This window comes from Malania oleifera, chromosome 7, assembly GCF_029873635.1.
Source record: "Malania oleifera isolate guangnan ecotype guangnan chromosome 7, ASM2987363v1, whole genome shotgun sequence".
NCBI lineage: Eukaryota > Viridiplantae > Streptophyta > Magnoliopsida > Santalales > Ximeniaceae > Malania > Malania oleifera.
In genome coordinates, this window is record NC_080423.1 from 19,044,865 (window position 1) to 19,061,620 (window position 16,756).

Sequence of the window (16,756 nt, forward strand, 5' to 3'; positions counted from 1 at the left end):
AATTGGTATCAGAGCCTCGTTGCACTTGACTTAAACGTTTTTGCAAAAAGATCGCAATGGCTCACTTTGGTATATCCCCATTCGATGAGGGACAGTCACTTTCCAGTCCTCTAGTATTTTGTGGTGTCGACTGCACCATGTGAAAAGTTAGAATGACCATATTTTTGAAATCTATGGACTGGAGGGTCTAGCTTGTGACTGCTAAAGGAAGATGTGCACAAATAAATGAGAATGATTTTAATATGATTAGTTCTAATGCCATGGACATGTTATATCTTGCGTTAGATCTTGATATTGTTGTCGAGTTTGTGGCATGTCAGACTGCACAGGACATCTAGGATGAACTGGAAAAGAAATATCCCAGGAAACAAAGATGGTAACTCCTCCGAATGCTCCAAGCTTAAATGATTAGGAGGAGGTAAATCATGAGCTAGAAATCAACGATGAGGTATATGATTCTCACTCTAGCTCATTTGATGGTTTATGTGATAAATGTTGTGATGGGTCATATACTGAATCATTAGTTGATAATACTGTAAATGGTTCATGCAATGTCTACTATGAAAAATCGTGTGATGAATCATCTGTTTGCTTATGTGATGTATCAAATGCTGGATCATCTGTTGAATATTATAATAATTCCGATAATGTTGTATGTGTTGATTCATATATTGAATGTTACAGTATATTACGGAATGAATCATCCCTTGCACTTTATGATAAAACTATTGAACATGCATGCAATGATTCATATGAAAACTATTGTGTTAATTCCCTTGATGAATCATGTGTTGAATTGAACGCTAAAAACATGTTGTCGCATGAAAGACTAGAAAAGACGTTACTGAAAATGCACAAGCTTCTAGTTAGAATTTCTAAGCATAAAATATTTTTGAAAAGTGAGAACAAAAGAATAGCAAAACAATTAAAGGGGTTAGAAAATTTTCATGCTATTGTTGAAATGAAAAAGATTGAGAAAATTTTGAAATTTGCATGCTTAGATGAAGAAATAGACGATTATTCTAGATTTACACTCAAAGCTAAAAAAGATAAGAATAATCATAATAAACCCTTTGGAACTGAAAGGAAAAATTGTTTCAAAAAGGATTCAGGTTGCTTACATAAAACCAATAGTCTAGCCTCACTGAAGAAAAATGGAATAAATAAGCACAATCCCTTACGTATATTCTATACCTGCTTATTTTGCAACACTGTGTGGCATACGTGGTTTAATTGCTTACTTAGAAATGCCAGAGGGCTAGAAAAGGAAATGAAATGGATAATCAGCGAAGCAAACCCCGTAGGACTTAAAGGAAAAACAAATTCAAATTGAAAATGCATTCTTGTTATCCTTCCTTTGTTCCTAGGTTTAGGGGTTGTGACGACTGTAGGATTGGGAAGTGATTGATGCTTAAAATGAAATTCTTAGTATACACACTCAATAAGTCATACTAAGACTTTTATCCACTTCCAAAAGGACATGGTGTCTTTGCCTAGCACTTAATTCAAAATGCTTAACCCATGCCGACATGAAAATCATAAAGTTAAGCAACAATTGTCCATTACACAAAATTGAGTATTAGGGTTCCATCTTATATCTTATATCACTATACCCTAAACTTACTTTTAAATATGAAAAGCCTAAATCGAAATCAAGTCATCACTCTAGGCTTAAAGCACCATTGATCATAAGTGACTAATGCATATTGAGTGCTTCTCATAGCTATAACCGAATTAGAGGTACCGTCTAGGGAATTGGTCCCTTTAAGTTGCAAATCCTTTAATTCTGGTTTATCTCATCCATAGGAAGTCCTCACCAAACCATGATCATACTTGGTGAGTTTTCACTTATTTCTTGGTTCATATCCTTGCTCCTTTATGCCATCATTTCTGTAGGATACTCTCCAATCACCACAGAGCACAAGTTAAGAAAAACCTCATACTCCTTAGTGCTCGGTGCCCAAAATAGGTCAATAAGTCAATTCTTGGTACGCACCTCATTTGAGCAATATCTCTTGACCAAGAATCCCTAAGAATCATATCTATATTGTAATATATCAAATCTGGACCTTAGGGAGAACTTTGGATCAAAATCAGGCAAAATCGAGAAAATTCACTATGCTCGGTTGACTGAGCAATGCAAGTATAAAGTGCCCCGATCGACCAGAACAGTGTTGACCTTGACCATTATAGTCGATCGAACCCCCGTGAACATACTCCCACGGTCGACCAAAAGTTTCAGTTTTCCCCCCTTTGACCAAATCTTGATTATAGTACACCCTTTCGGTCGACCGACCATTCTAGTTCAGTTTCTCCTCGGTCGACCAAACTGTGTCGGTGTCTGGGGAATTTAAAGCGTTGGTCAATCGTATTGGCTTCTGGTCGACCGAGCTGCGGTATATATATACATTTTCTTCATTTTCAGCTCATTTGCGTGAAATTCTTGAGAGAGTTTTTCATTCCTTCCTTGCATTTTCAATAATCCAAGCCTCACATCCTCGTTGCCATGGCACATATTGAAGCTCACGAAATTGCACACACCGAGGATGAGTATTTTCTCTCAGAGAGGTGCAAAGTCAGATACATATGGGAGTTTCGTCCCAAGGAGGCAATATTAGGTAAGATACTCGATTTATACTTCATGAATCTACACTTTAGAAATGTAATGGACATGTTCGAGTATCAGGGGTGGAAAACCTTCATTTCTTACCAGCCTGGGGTCATTACCCAACTTATGTTAGGATGTTTTACGCCAACTTGAATAATGATGAAAACGGGTACTTCTCCCGTGTACTGAGGATAGATGTGCGTTTTGACGCTCAGTATATCTCAGACGTCCTCGATATTGACCGTGGTGACTTTGAGTGCTTTGATGTGGTAAATTCCTGGATCTTCGAACAGGAATTCATAGTAGCCACATTCACAAACCTGACCCTGTCTGACCCTAGCACTGCTAGCTAGAACTACCCTTCACAGTACATAAAGTTCACTTTAAAATCTAAGATTGTGCACCATTTGATCACGTATAATGTCCTGCCCAAGGTGGGGTCTAGTGGGCACGTATCGTTTTTGGACTGCTTTATTATGTGGTGTCTATTTGCTTGGAAGAAGTTGGATTTGCCCAGTTTAGTAATCCGTTGGATGATGGCCAAGATGATTGGCCACCGAGTGATAATGCCATATGAGGGCATTTTGAACAAGCTGTTCAGGAATATTGGAGTCACGCATTCAAATGTGGCTTCACTGAAGAGGAGACGACCTGTCGACATCTTCTTTGGCGTAACCCTAAGATTGATGGGGTACGAGCTTGTTGGGAACATCTAGGCGCCATCTAGGGGAGCAACAGCATAGGTAGAGGCTCCACAGGAGCCACCACAGCCTCCGCAGCCATCAAACTTGGATCTAATGGCTGCCATCACTAGTTTGTTTGACTCATTCATACAGTTTCGAGGATAAGTCCAGTCAGACTTGTAGGACTTGGCATCGTCGTCCACTGCACTTCGGGAGGAGTTCCAGCAGTACTCCATCTCTACTGCCAGTCGCTTTACAGATTTGGAGCGGTCCATGACAACTAGCTTCAGTGAGCTGAACGATTGCATTCAAGAGATGCAGGATGAGAGAGACCGGATGACTATGGACTTCGACTTTGATGCCGCCGATAGTGGTGATGGAGGGGAGTTCTAGACTTCAGAGTTGTCTGTAGATTAGATTGTGTGGAGTTGATTCATTCTATTTTATTTCATCCAGTTTGTACTAAAAACAACTTTTATTCTTATATATTGTATTCTCATGATACTATGGTACATTACCCTATTTGATTATGACATACATCAGCAGTACCTTGACTTTCATGTGTTTATGATTAAATGTTTATTTTATTGAAAAACATGAGTAGTATAGAATGCCTATTGCATGGCGGATGTAGTTGTTGAGGATTGCCTGCTGGTAGATGATAGGTTCTCGCAGGCTTTACTCCTATGATACCGTCTGTTTGAGAACTGTTTTTGTGCAGGTAAAATTTTTTTTGGGAAATGTCCTGTTTACAGCCGGCATGCTGCTGAAATTTTTGTAGATATTTGCCCAAAATGTTTAAAACATTCCTGTGTGTGTGTGCCCAGAAATATCACAATTACTTCATTTGCGTTGAAATGATAAACACTTTGGGTTGATTGTGCACATATATATATATATATATATATATATATATATATATATTTAAAAGAATTGGACCAACTTGCATAAATTTAGGGGAGCTCTCTTATGGGAACTTTCCAAGTCTTAGCAACTGATACTATTAATTAACTAATCCTCTAGCCTTAGACTTTGTGAAAGTTGATTATTAATTGTATGCATACTCTGTACTCCTATTGCCTGATTATATTGATTATCATCCGAGATGCAAAAATTGTCCATTAAATGATCATCTTGAACATATATATTTGAGTATTGGACCACACTGAACTGTTTGAGTAGTTGTGGATAAATTGTTAGGAAATTTCAACTCAAACAGGTTACACTTATATAGGTTTCTTTTGGAAAGTCCGATTTACAAACGACACTCTGCCAAAATTTTCAAAAAGTCTTTCCAAAATTATTTTTGTATAAATGTAATAATCACCCATTGCCTAGGATTTTAATTCAAATAGCCCTTTTTGCTGCTGCCAAAAGGGGGAGATGGAAAAAGGCAAAAAATAAATGGGTAAAAGGACTTGTAGTTAAAAATAAATTGGATGCATATTGTGAGGGGGAGCCTTCTTAGGCTTAATCCTATATTTTTTCTAATCGTATTTGTCATCATCAAAAAGGGGGAGAATGTTGACCTTTTTGGTCACACCCGATTTTGATTATGACAAATACTCATTGTATCTAATGAGTGTTTGAAGTTTTGTGTAGGAACTAAAATTGTCAAAGATTGAGATGTGCACAAAGAGGAACTAAAGTTGAAGACCCATTTATCGATTGTATTGTATTTAATTCATTTTTAAAGGGTCTGTAATACTAAATAGGTCTTTGGTTTGTAATAAGCTCACACACATCATATGCATGATAATACGTAAGCTCAAATAGACCGTTAATGAGAAATGACCTTAGAAAGACTTTAGGGTTTTCCCTTCGGTCGACCAAAGGTCGACCTACACCGGACTTTTTTCGGTGTCTTAAATTTGGACCCCAAGTGACCCTAGGACACACACATTTGCACATATGTTTGTTAGACACTTAAATAGGGTTTGTATGTTTTGAAATGGGACCGAAATGCACACTTGGTGCACTTTCGATCGACCAGCCAAGACAGTTCATTTTGGCCTGATCAACTGAACTAAACCTAGGTCAACTGTTGTCCAAGGTCCCGATCGACCGAACCATTTCAGTTCAAAACTCCCGGTCGACCGAAACCCCCTTGGGTCAAATGTTTGACCATCTGGTCGACCGTGATAGAAATGAACTCTAACTACCTGGTCGACCAAGGGTCCTCGGGAAAAATCCTAGCAGTCTGGTCGACCGAAACTGCCAGTTCAAAATGGCCTGGTCGACCGAACCTCGAAGAAGTGGGAAATCGCCCACTTTCAGTTGACCTACCATTCAGTTCAAAATTCTCCTGTTCGACCAAACCATGTGGGTCCTGGTCGACCAAACTTGTTCTAGTTGACTGGACCTCTCGGGTTGCCTTGATTTTTACCGTAGTTAAACATTTTTTAAACAGGGTTAAAATATTTGAAATATCATTAAACTTTCTTAATAATACCCAATAGGTCCCCAACGGTCATATTTCCTCCCATGTCTATATATATGAGATCATTTGTGAAAATTATTATGAATTAGCTACTTTGATTAGGGGAGAATTCTTTGAAAATCCAAAAGCCTATACTACTCATTTTTTAGCCTCATTCACTCATGCTTACCTTCTATTAGTTCCTACATCATTTGTAAGTGGATTGACTGTTTTGTTTCCCTCGGTTTTGCTCTCCTTGCCTTGATTGATTGACTTGATTTTCTTGAGAGCTAAACCTAAGTTTTCTTAGGGGACTTTGTTAATAAGTCTCTCCTAAGAAAACTTTTTATTTGATCTTCTAAGGTTGTATATTCATTGCAATATCTTGAGAAGATCGTATAAGTATTTTGGTTGCAAATCTTTTCATAATCACTTTCAAATACCTATTGTGCTTTTATCTTGAAAAATATTTGAAGAGATATTTGTTTGTGTGAGAAAAATCTTTGTTGTTATATTCATTGATTTATATCTTTAATTGAATACAAAAGATTAATCTCATTTAGCAAACCAAATCTATATACTACTTGAGCTTCATATACAAATATGTATTGAGAAAACCTGTTGATTGAAATATCTTTGCTTGAGCATTTAGATTGAATATCTTGTGATACAAAGATTACTTGTTTGACACTCTCACGTACGCATTACATTGATAGAAAACACCTTTGAGAATTGAACTGTCTAGACCACACTGAGCTTACATATTAAATCATATTGTGATGTTTGTGATTGCGCGTATCTGGGTACACATTTGCTTTACTTGAAAGCATATTCATTGTACCATTTGGTTGTATTTTTAAATACTGTTGTATTTCCAGGCACGAGCCTAAAGAGGGAGACTAGCCTGGAATAGTCCCGGATTGGCTTAGACTCGGTTAGGAAAGTTAGGTGCGTCGTCCTATTAAGGCATGTAGGTTAAGGTTAGCCCTGTGCTAATTGACCTGGTTGTAATTAGTGCCACTTCACCCTTAAGTAAGCTATTAATGGAATCCTCGAGCTTGCGAGTTAGAGGCGGGGACATAGGCACAGTTGGCCGAACCCCGATAACATATCATGTGTCTTGTTTATATTTCTGCACTTTATATTTACCGCACATGTATGTTATGGTGTGAATGATGCGTTTGATTTAATTTTCATATCATTTTTATCTACGTATTCAAAAATTGCGTAAACAAACCCTAGGTTGTATATATATCGTCATTGGATAGATTTACCGAGGAGAAAAAGTTTAAATTTCCAATTCACCCCACCTCTTGGGAATACATCAATTCTAACACCCTAGGTCCTTACACAACACTTAGGAAATTCTCCATTATCACATATATAATCTGGGGTATTATGTTTTGAAATTGGACTTTAAATGCAAAATCATATGACTTCGGGCGACCGAACTTGGCAGTATATTTTGCCTCGGTCGACCGAACCACTGATCGGTCAAAATGTTGACCTGGGTTTGGGTGACCAAACTCAAAAGGACCGTAGCGTCCCCAGTCAACCGAACTAGTACTATGTACTTTTCCATCGTCCTCGAGTGCTCGAACCTACAGTTCATTTTACCCTCGAGTGAACAAATTGACAAGTTCAGGCTACCGAACTTAGTGATAGGGGACTAAATTGCGGACCTTTTGGAAATCGCCTTTTTCAGCCACCCTAACATTCATTCGAGCTACTAAACAATGAAAATGTGTGTTTTTCATTGCGTTCGTTTGGGCGACTGAACCATAAGTTCGGTCGACCAAAACTCTCGGGTTGGTGAATTTTCATCCGAGAAAATTAAGGAAAATTGTGGGATTAATTTTCTAAGCCTGATTAGAACAATTTTAAAAAGACAAGCGTGTCCCCCAATGTTTATTTTTTCCCTTCCTCTATATATATCCATTCATTTGGGAAAATTAAGCATGAATTAGCAATTAGGTTTAAGCTAAAATTCTCTCTATTTTTCAAAACCCTATTTTTCTCATACTACTCCCATACACTCTCCCAATCCGATTTTCTTAATTAAACCAAGCTTAGTGAGAGTGCCTTAAGTGTTAGAGATCCATCCTATATTGCTTAATACTCTCAACATTATGCTTGATTATTTCTTGATTTTTGACACTTAAGCAAGGTGTTATCCAACATATTTTATTTGATAAATCTAGTGTTGGTAAAAACTCATTAGCTTAAGGATCTTTGCATTGTCATTGCAAGATTCCTTTAGCTATACTTTGGGAGTGAAAATATTTTACAAGCTATATTATTTTTCAAACAACTCTTGAGCCTATTTCATTGAAGAAAATATTTTTTTGAGTTGATTTAAATATTGTTGCAGCATCTTTGAAACCCTGATTGATTATTAAGATTTGAATATCTTGTTTCAAAGAAATAGCTTGTTTATACACTCTTGAGCATACTTGTGATTATATCTTATTGAGGGTTGATTGCACACATAACATCACTGAGCTTATTGTTCCTATATCGTTGACGTGCATTGATTATATTATGCGTAGTGGTACATTTCTGCTTGTGTAAGAAGTATTTCTGTGTATGCAAAATTTTATACACATTTGTTGTATTCCAGGCGTGGGCCTGAAGAGGGAGACTAGCCCTGTGGAATAGTCTTGGATTGACTTAGACCCGGTTAGGAAAGTTAGGAGCACCATCCTGGTAAGGTGTAGGTTGAGGTTAGCCCCGCTAATTGACCTGGTTGTAAACGGTGCCGCTCTATCCGTTAAGTGAGCTTATAGTGTAATCCTTGTGCAGGTGTGCCAAGGCGGGGACATAAGCAGTATTGGCCGAACCTTGGTAGCATTTCTCGTGTCATATTTAATTTTCGCACTTAAATTTATGCACTTGAATGTTGTCATTTTAATTATTATGAATGGTTTAGAAATACTGAGATTGCTTCAATTGCTTTACATTCTTGCTCAGTTTGATTTCTGCTGAGTTGGTTGATGCTTAGAAGAACCCTAAGTTGGGAAATACTGATTGTAATTTGAATTTGACCTAGGAAAGTTTTAAATTTCCAATTCACCCCCCTCTTGTGAATACACCAAGCTAATAAGAAGGGAATTGGACCTTAACGAATGAAACATATTAGATAAACATATTTCGTACACACTGGGGTTGTGGAATAATTCTTCTTGAAAATTCTCTCATTCATTTCCTTCGAGATCGCCCAACACATAGCTTCCAGAGTAGCTACTTTCAATCTTTTAAGAAATCCCTTCAGACATTGAGACCAATTTTTCCAGCATGAACAAATAATTAAGCAAGCTTTGACAAGCCAAATTCCAAATCTTCCTACTAAAATGGCAATGGAGGAAAAGTTGATCGACCCCTTCGCTTTCCTCTTTGCAAAGAATGCACATTAAAGCCAACCTACATCCTCTTTTTGCAGGTTATTAGCTATCAGAATTATGTTATTTATCGCCAACTAGTAGAAAATGCTAACCTTTGAGGGGATGAAGGTGTTGTTTATCTGATTGGAGGGCATGCATAGATTGTCATGAATTTTTTTTTTTTTTGATAAATGAGTTTTTAAAAATTGGCCACTGTGAAAGCTTGGGAACTTGAAAGTTCCCAGGAGCATGAGTCAAAATCCCCCCTACTGATTGTTAGTTTGAACAACTTAACAACTTGGTTAACGTACTTGCCCTAACCTGCCTGTTGAAAGATAAATCCCAGAAAGGCCTTTTGTTGGGAAAGCTCAGTAAATCCTCCACTCTAACATTTTTTGGTTTAGCCAAGAAAGTGAACAAATTTCGATAAAGATCCTGAAGAGTAGCATTTGTAGCCCATTTATCCAACCAAAACTTTGTTTTGCTCCCGTCTCCCATATTGATCTTCATGTACTCACAGATGGTTGGCTTGAGTTTTATGAAATTTTTTCGTAAGCTCTAACCAAGGCAACCCGAATACTTGATGGATACTAGTCAGAAGCCCTATACTTGTATTTGATACATATAATTGATTTACAGAGGCTCTAATATTCCCTATTGAATCGCCAAATCCATTTCCCCAAAAGAGCTTTGTCCATAGTTTTTAAGTGTTTGATCCCAATTTGCCTTGGTATTTGGGTTGAGACACTGTCCACTTAGCGAGGGGGAATTTGAATTTCTCTTATGTTCCTTTCTAGAGAAAATTTCTTTGAAGCCTCTCGAGAACCCAAACCACCTTCTTTTGCATGGAGAATATAGACATATAATAAATGGGTTTATTGGAAAGAATGGAATTAATCAGAGCCAGTCTACCTCCCATAGAAAGAAACTTTGTTTTCCTTGTTTCCAGCTTTTGCTCCATTTTTTCCACCATCGGATTCCAAATATGCCTAGCATTTGACTAGACTCCCATGGGAAGTCCTAAGTACGAGGCGGGAAAGGAGTCCAATTTACAGTTGAGGATTTCTACCTTCTTTTTGGCTCCTTCGAGGGGTCCAATCGAGAAGATACAACTCTTTGATAAGTTAACTTTTAATCTTGCGACTACCTCAAAACAAAGCAGAATTGCCCAAAAATTCCTAACATCGGAGGAAGAGTTGCCGTAGAAGATCAAAGTGTCATATGGAAATAAGAGATAGGATAAAGTAATGGATTGTGACGAGTTGTGAATATTGATTTTCCTCAATAGATTTTTGGCTACGACTTAAAAGATCATATGTGAAAGCGCTTCTATAACCATAATAAAAGGAAGGGAGAAAGGGGGTTGCCTTGCCTTAGACCCCTAGAGCTCTTAAAGAGTCCAATAGCCTCTCTGTTAACCAAAACTGAGAAGGAGGCCATTGAGATACACCATTTAATCCAATTCCTCCATTTTTCTTTAAATCCTATGATGCTCATAATGTTGCTAAGGCAGTCCCAGTTCACATGGTTAAAAACCTTCTCTAGGTCAAGTTTGCACAAGAAGCTTTCAACCTTGTTCCTCTATAGGAAGTCCACACCTTCATTTGTTGTCAAGACTGCATCAAGGATTTTTTTGCCTGAAATAAAAGCCATATACTGATTAGAAATGATTGTTGGGAAGAAATATTTAAGCATGTTGAATAAAACCTTTGCCGGAATTTTATAAAAAATTACCAATTAGGCTGATAGGTCAGAATTCTTTGATATATTCAACCCCTTATTTCTTTAGGATGATGATAATAAAAAGTGGCGTTTAAGCTTATTTCGAACCTTTCTTCTGAATTAACCTCTGTAAAACTAACATGAAGTCATCCTTCATAAATCCCCAACATTTCTGCACCAAAACAATGGTAAATCAATCTGGTCCAGGTGATTTATAAGAGGTAACGACTTTCTAGATTTCATTCTTAGAGAAGGGGTTTTCGAGGTCTTTCTTGCATTTAATAGGCTGGTAGTTGAAATCATCTCCCTTCAGTCTGGTCCTTTATGAAAAAGGCTCCTTAAGAAATTTCGTGACGTGCCCCCAGCGGGTGAAGGTGGTGCCTTGGGGCAGGTGAGAGGTTATAAATGTTGGAAATTGAAATGGAGTCGCTACTAACCTATTGTTTACTTAGGTGCGGTTAAAACACCTAACTACTGCCCATTTGATTGGTCACTAGACTAATCCTAGGTCAAGGAATTAGTAGTCTTGGTTTGTTTTTACCAGAGTTGGGATTAGGAGTTCAGTTATGCAAGGGGAAGGTATTAGCACCCTTTACACACCTGTTCGATGAACGGTACCTAATTTATTGTGAATTATTGCTAAAGTGACTTCAATGGTTTTTAATTAACTCATTTAAAAATAAAACAAATAAATAAGTAAAATTTTAAAAGAGGAATGGAAAATTAAGATGTGATTTGGGAATTTCTAATAAGACCTTTGTAGACACCCTAATTTTAATCGGACCTCTCTTGATATTAAAATGCAAAGACTTACAAGCTAGCAAGATTTTCCCTACACAATAAATTTATGAACTAAATCTATGGGGAAAATTTTTGGCTTAACTCTCTTTTAGAAAATCAACAATCAACACAACAATGAGAGTTTAAGTGTGTAGGATGATTTAAAATACTCTCACTCAAATAGGTTTTGCAAAAGAATGATCAAAGAATGAGTATTTGGCTTTAGGTATGAAGACGGAGCTCTAAAAAATTTAGAGGATATTTTCTTAATCAAACTCCCTAATCTTGTCTTAATTTTGTAAATGAGCTTATATATGTAGACATACCCAAAAAAATAATCATTGGGGACATAAGGGTAATATTTAAAATTGTTTTAAAACATATTTAACAAAAATAACCTTGACTTACCCTTAATTATCTGCAGTAAAATTTGGCCAACCCGAGAGTTTAGGTCGCCTAACCCTTGGGTTTGGTCACCCGAATAGAAACATGAAGAAAAGTGAACTTCATGCATTTGGGGTGCTTGATGAGAAGTTTGGTTTGCTGGCATTAGGAAATTTTCCAACCTGCTCGAGGTTCAGTTGCTTGACCATACATTCGGTCTGCCAAACTTCAATATTCGATCACCCGAGGTTAATTTGAACGTGAAGTTCAGGCACTCGGGGAAGGTGGAAAAGTCAGTATTATATGTTCAGTCGACCAAGGACACTCAGTTTAATTTGGTTCGGTCGCCCGACCTAAGTCAACCTTCTGACTTTTCAACCATTCGGTCGATCGAGGCATTTTTAACGTGCCTGGTTCAGTCGCCCAAAACCCTTTTAATTTTAAGTTTTAGGTCCTATTTTGAGTTTAAAGTTACGTGCAGGGACTTAGGGTCTATCTAAGGTCTAGACTTCTTAATTAAGTCTTTTCTAGGGTCTTTTGATTAACCGACGGTTTGTCTATGGTCATTGCTGAGCTTGTAGTCCTACCATGCATTAATTATTATAGACCTTTGATAATAATTACAGACCCTTGATAAATAAAAATACAACTTAAAACAAAAATCATTCTTCATGCGCTGCTCCTTTGCAATTCAATGGAATACGCCGGGGTATGCTCGTTTAGGTGTTCTTTATGGCTTCCAAATTGCATCATCATCTGTGCTAACTAAAACATAAACTTACTCAAATACTCAAAGCACACAGATGAGATACTGTGGTTTATCATAATCAAAATAGGGTTTTGACCAAAAAGTCAATAATATGGTGGTTAACTACGAGGTGGTAAATGTCTTGATAGAATTCTGGAATCCCTCCTACCATTGCTTTACCTTGGAAGGGGTAGACATGACTCCTTCTATGGAGGAATATATGTCTCTGCTATACCTACCAAAGATCTATGAGATATACGAGCCCAATCCAGCCGCATTCATGAGGGAACTATGCAAGGTGATTGGGGTCAAAGCTCAGAGAATAAATGAACAAGTTGGGAAGGAAGCTAAAACCATCCCTTGGGAAAGTCTAATAAGTATGGTAAATAGGGAGGAAATAGAGGAGGTTCACATGAATATGTTAGCCCTTGCTATCTATGGCCTGATAATTTTTCCAAAAGAAATGGGGGCCATTGATAAAGGAACTATTTCCTTCTTGGCCCAGTTTCAACAGGAGGCTAACCCCATACCCGGTATTTTTGTAACGACTTGCTCCTTTTTCACATATTTTTTTTTTAAATAAATTATCATCACATTATACATCCCAGCTCAGCAGGTCACAATCCACCTGGGCCCGTGGGCACCAGGGATATAACAAAACATACAGCAGAAGCCTACGCAGCAGAAAGTATAAAATCATATACATCTCATCAATGAAATCTAGGGACAATCTCCCACAAAACCTAACTGTCCCTACCAAAAACTTACCCTTCCAAAGAGGGCAAACAACTGATCTAGATCAGCGGGGCTTTTCCCGCTCTCCTATCAGGGGCTCCTGAAAAATGTATAAGATTTAGGGGTGAGACACCTCTCAGTAAGGGAAATAAACTAATACCAGTGTGTGGCAACATGAGTATTCTGTGTTCTACATATACCATACATAACATATTCAATATAGTTTATCAAATATGGGAAAACATATGCATATCAACACATAGCAGAATATACTGCATTTTCATAAACATATCTCATCTCATACACTAATAATAACATAAAACAATCCTGATAGGTTAGCTGGCTGTTGTCATGTATTACCCCCACATGACTGGGTTGTGTGGCCCGAAGGCGAGACCTGACAATGGTTGGCCGACCACTGCCAAGTCAAACAGTAGTCTGTAGGTCCGATGGGTCTACCCAGACTGGTCCGTACACCAGGGGCGATAACAGCACACTTCTTGAAAATAAGCACATCGACCATCCAATCTCACACCACTCCGTACAGTGGCGTTAACATAGATATCATGATCACGAGGACCATGGACACATAGCAACGGTACCGTGCAAGTGCTAGCCTAGACCAAACCAACCAGGTTCTGATATCATATACATATACTAAAACCGTGATACATAAATATCTCATATCATTTATTTTCACATCTATCATATCATTTCACATATATACATGTATCATGAAAATCATCGGCCCGTACGCTGGTATTACACATTTTAACATAGCACGGCCCGTACGCCGGCAAATCACATAGCACAGCCCGTACGCTAGCAAACCACATAGCACGGCCCGTACGCCGGCAAATCACATAGCACAGCCCGTACGCTGGCAAATCACATAGCACGGCCCATACGCCGGCAAATCTCATCCACATAGCACGGTTCATACGCCGGCAAATCACATATACATATAAAAAATATCTCGGCCCGTACGCCGGTTTTCCATCATAGAAATCCATATCGTTCCCATTCCAAAAAAAAAAACAGTATTTCACAACATTTTTATACTCATGCCACACTAAACAAATTTTCTACGTATTCAACATATAATCATTTAAACAGTATTTTCCAAATATAAATCATATATATAAATATATTTATTTTTCCTGAAACCAGATGCTATATATATATACATACATTATCTCAAAACAAAACTAGGTTAGTTTATCCCCTTACCTGATTCCTGAAAAGCCCCTAAGAAAATCTTCCCCGTACCCACAAGGTTCTCAACTCAACACCCTGAAAATGAAAACTCGCAGAATTAAAGTTTAGTATTTTCGTATGTACAACATTTTCTATAACTACCACTAAGTCAAATTCGACTTTAAAAGTTTTACCTCAACTTAGGGATGATTCCCAACGCTCCCAATCAACACCCTGGAATTGAAAATTTCTAGTATTAAAATTTAGTATTTTACGCGTATATCACTTTCTTCAACTGTCAAAAATCCAAATATTGAATATAAAGCCTTACCTTGGATTTGGGATGAAATCCAACTTCGTTTCCCTGACGATCCGCTCCGGCAGACTTGTAGAGAACTTCGCCAGGAGCGTCGTGGTGGCTTCGGTTTGTCGATCCGGCATAAAACTAGCCCGGAATCGAAGAGAGAGAGAGTCGTAGGAGAGAGAGAGAGAGAGAGAGAGAGAGAGAGAGAGAGAGAGAGAGCACTTCCAAAAAAAATATAAGCAAGCTTCTTAAAGAAGCTTGTGTTATTTTATATATATATATATATATATATATATATATATATATAATAGTAAACCTTAATTAAAGTATAGCTTCTTGAAGAAGCTTTCATACTTTTTATATATATACACACACACACACACACACACACACACACACACACACACATATATATATATATACATGCTTTAATATTTATATATATATATATATATATATTTGTTCCTATTCATTTTACTTATTAATTTAATTAATTAATTTTATTTTATTATTATTATTTTTAAAATTTTTTTTTTCCCGATTACTACAATTTTGGCAGAGACATTCTGATCCTCGATTCATTACCGAGTTAAAGGAAATGGTTGATTAAAGTGTTGCGTTCACTTACTTTATGTATGGTTCATAAGTCACGTACCATGCAAGGAAGGCTGTTTCCATCCAATATTCTTAAGCCTCTGTATTTCTTTGACAAATTTTGAAAAAGCGTCATAGGAAGAATATTTGAGCAAAAATGAATGGGCCGAAAGGATGCATAATTGGGAAACCAAAGGATTTTCATGGTTGGCTCACTAAACGGGGAATTCAGATATATGGTCTACTAATGAGGAAATTTTCCATGGGTCTCACTACTTGGCCCGTGTGGAGGAATTGCTTACGCTCCTCTCATATTCATGAGGCAAGTTGACTCGTGTCAGTTCATACCCATGACTCACAGGTTGAGTAATTCAGAGTTCACCTACGAACAAGAGGAGATCCACAAACAGATAGGAGGGTTTGCAGCTGCATGGAAGATCGTCTACATAATTGATTCAGGCAAGAATTTGACAGAGGTCATGGAAAATTACTATAATTGGGTCGCTAACCAGATTAATCCTTAAGTTGCAGGAATCCCGAACCTACTAAGAGCATCTACAGATCAAGCTTGAATAAAAGAAAGAATCATAAAGGCAGAGCTCACTACTAGGATGATGAAGGATAGAGAACACCAAATAATCCTCCGATGTCAGAAAAATGTGAAGTGGAAAAAGGACAAATTGCATGCAAACTGAAGAAGAAATAATAGCCTTAAGAAGGAAACTTCAAGTTGAGGCCTAGATCAACAGAACCTTGTGGAAAGCTATAGCTACCCAAAGAAGGCCCCCAATTCAATGATAATCAAGCGGCGTAGGGAATGTTGATTGTAACTAAAGGGAAATATATTGAAATTATCCATGTACTCACTTTTGAAGTAATAAAGGTTATCTTAATAATTTTGGAAATATGGTCATTTGATGTTGCATCCCATGCATTACACATTCATGAATTACACATTCATGCATTTATGCTCTAAGAGGGAGGGTTTTGTTTTCAGAAGAAGAAAGAAGGAAGGAAGGAGCCTAGCCAACAGGGATCAATATTAAGACCGCTACACATCCTTATAATACACAAAGAATGGCCAAAATAATGAACAAACATTTGGAGAACCAAGTTATGGGCGTGGAACAAGGCCAAGAAGAGAGGGGTAATAATGTCAAAGACATTTAAATCCAGATGAGTAAAATGACGGAACTGCTAAT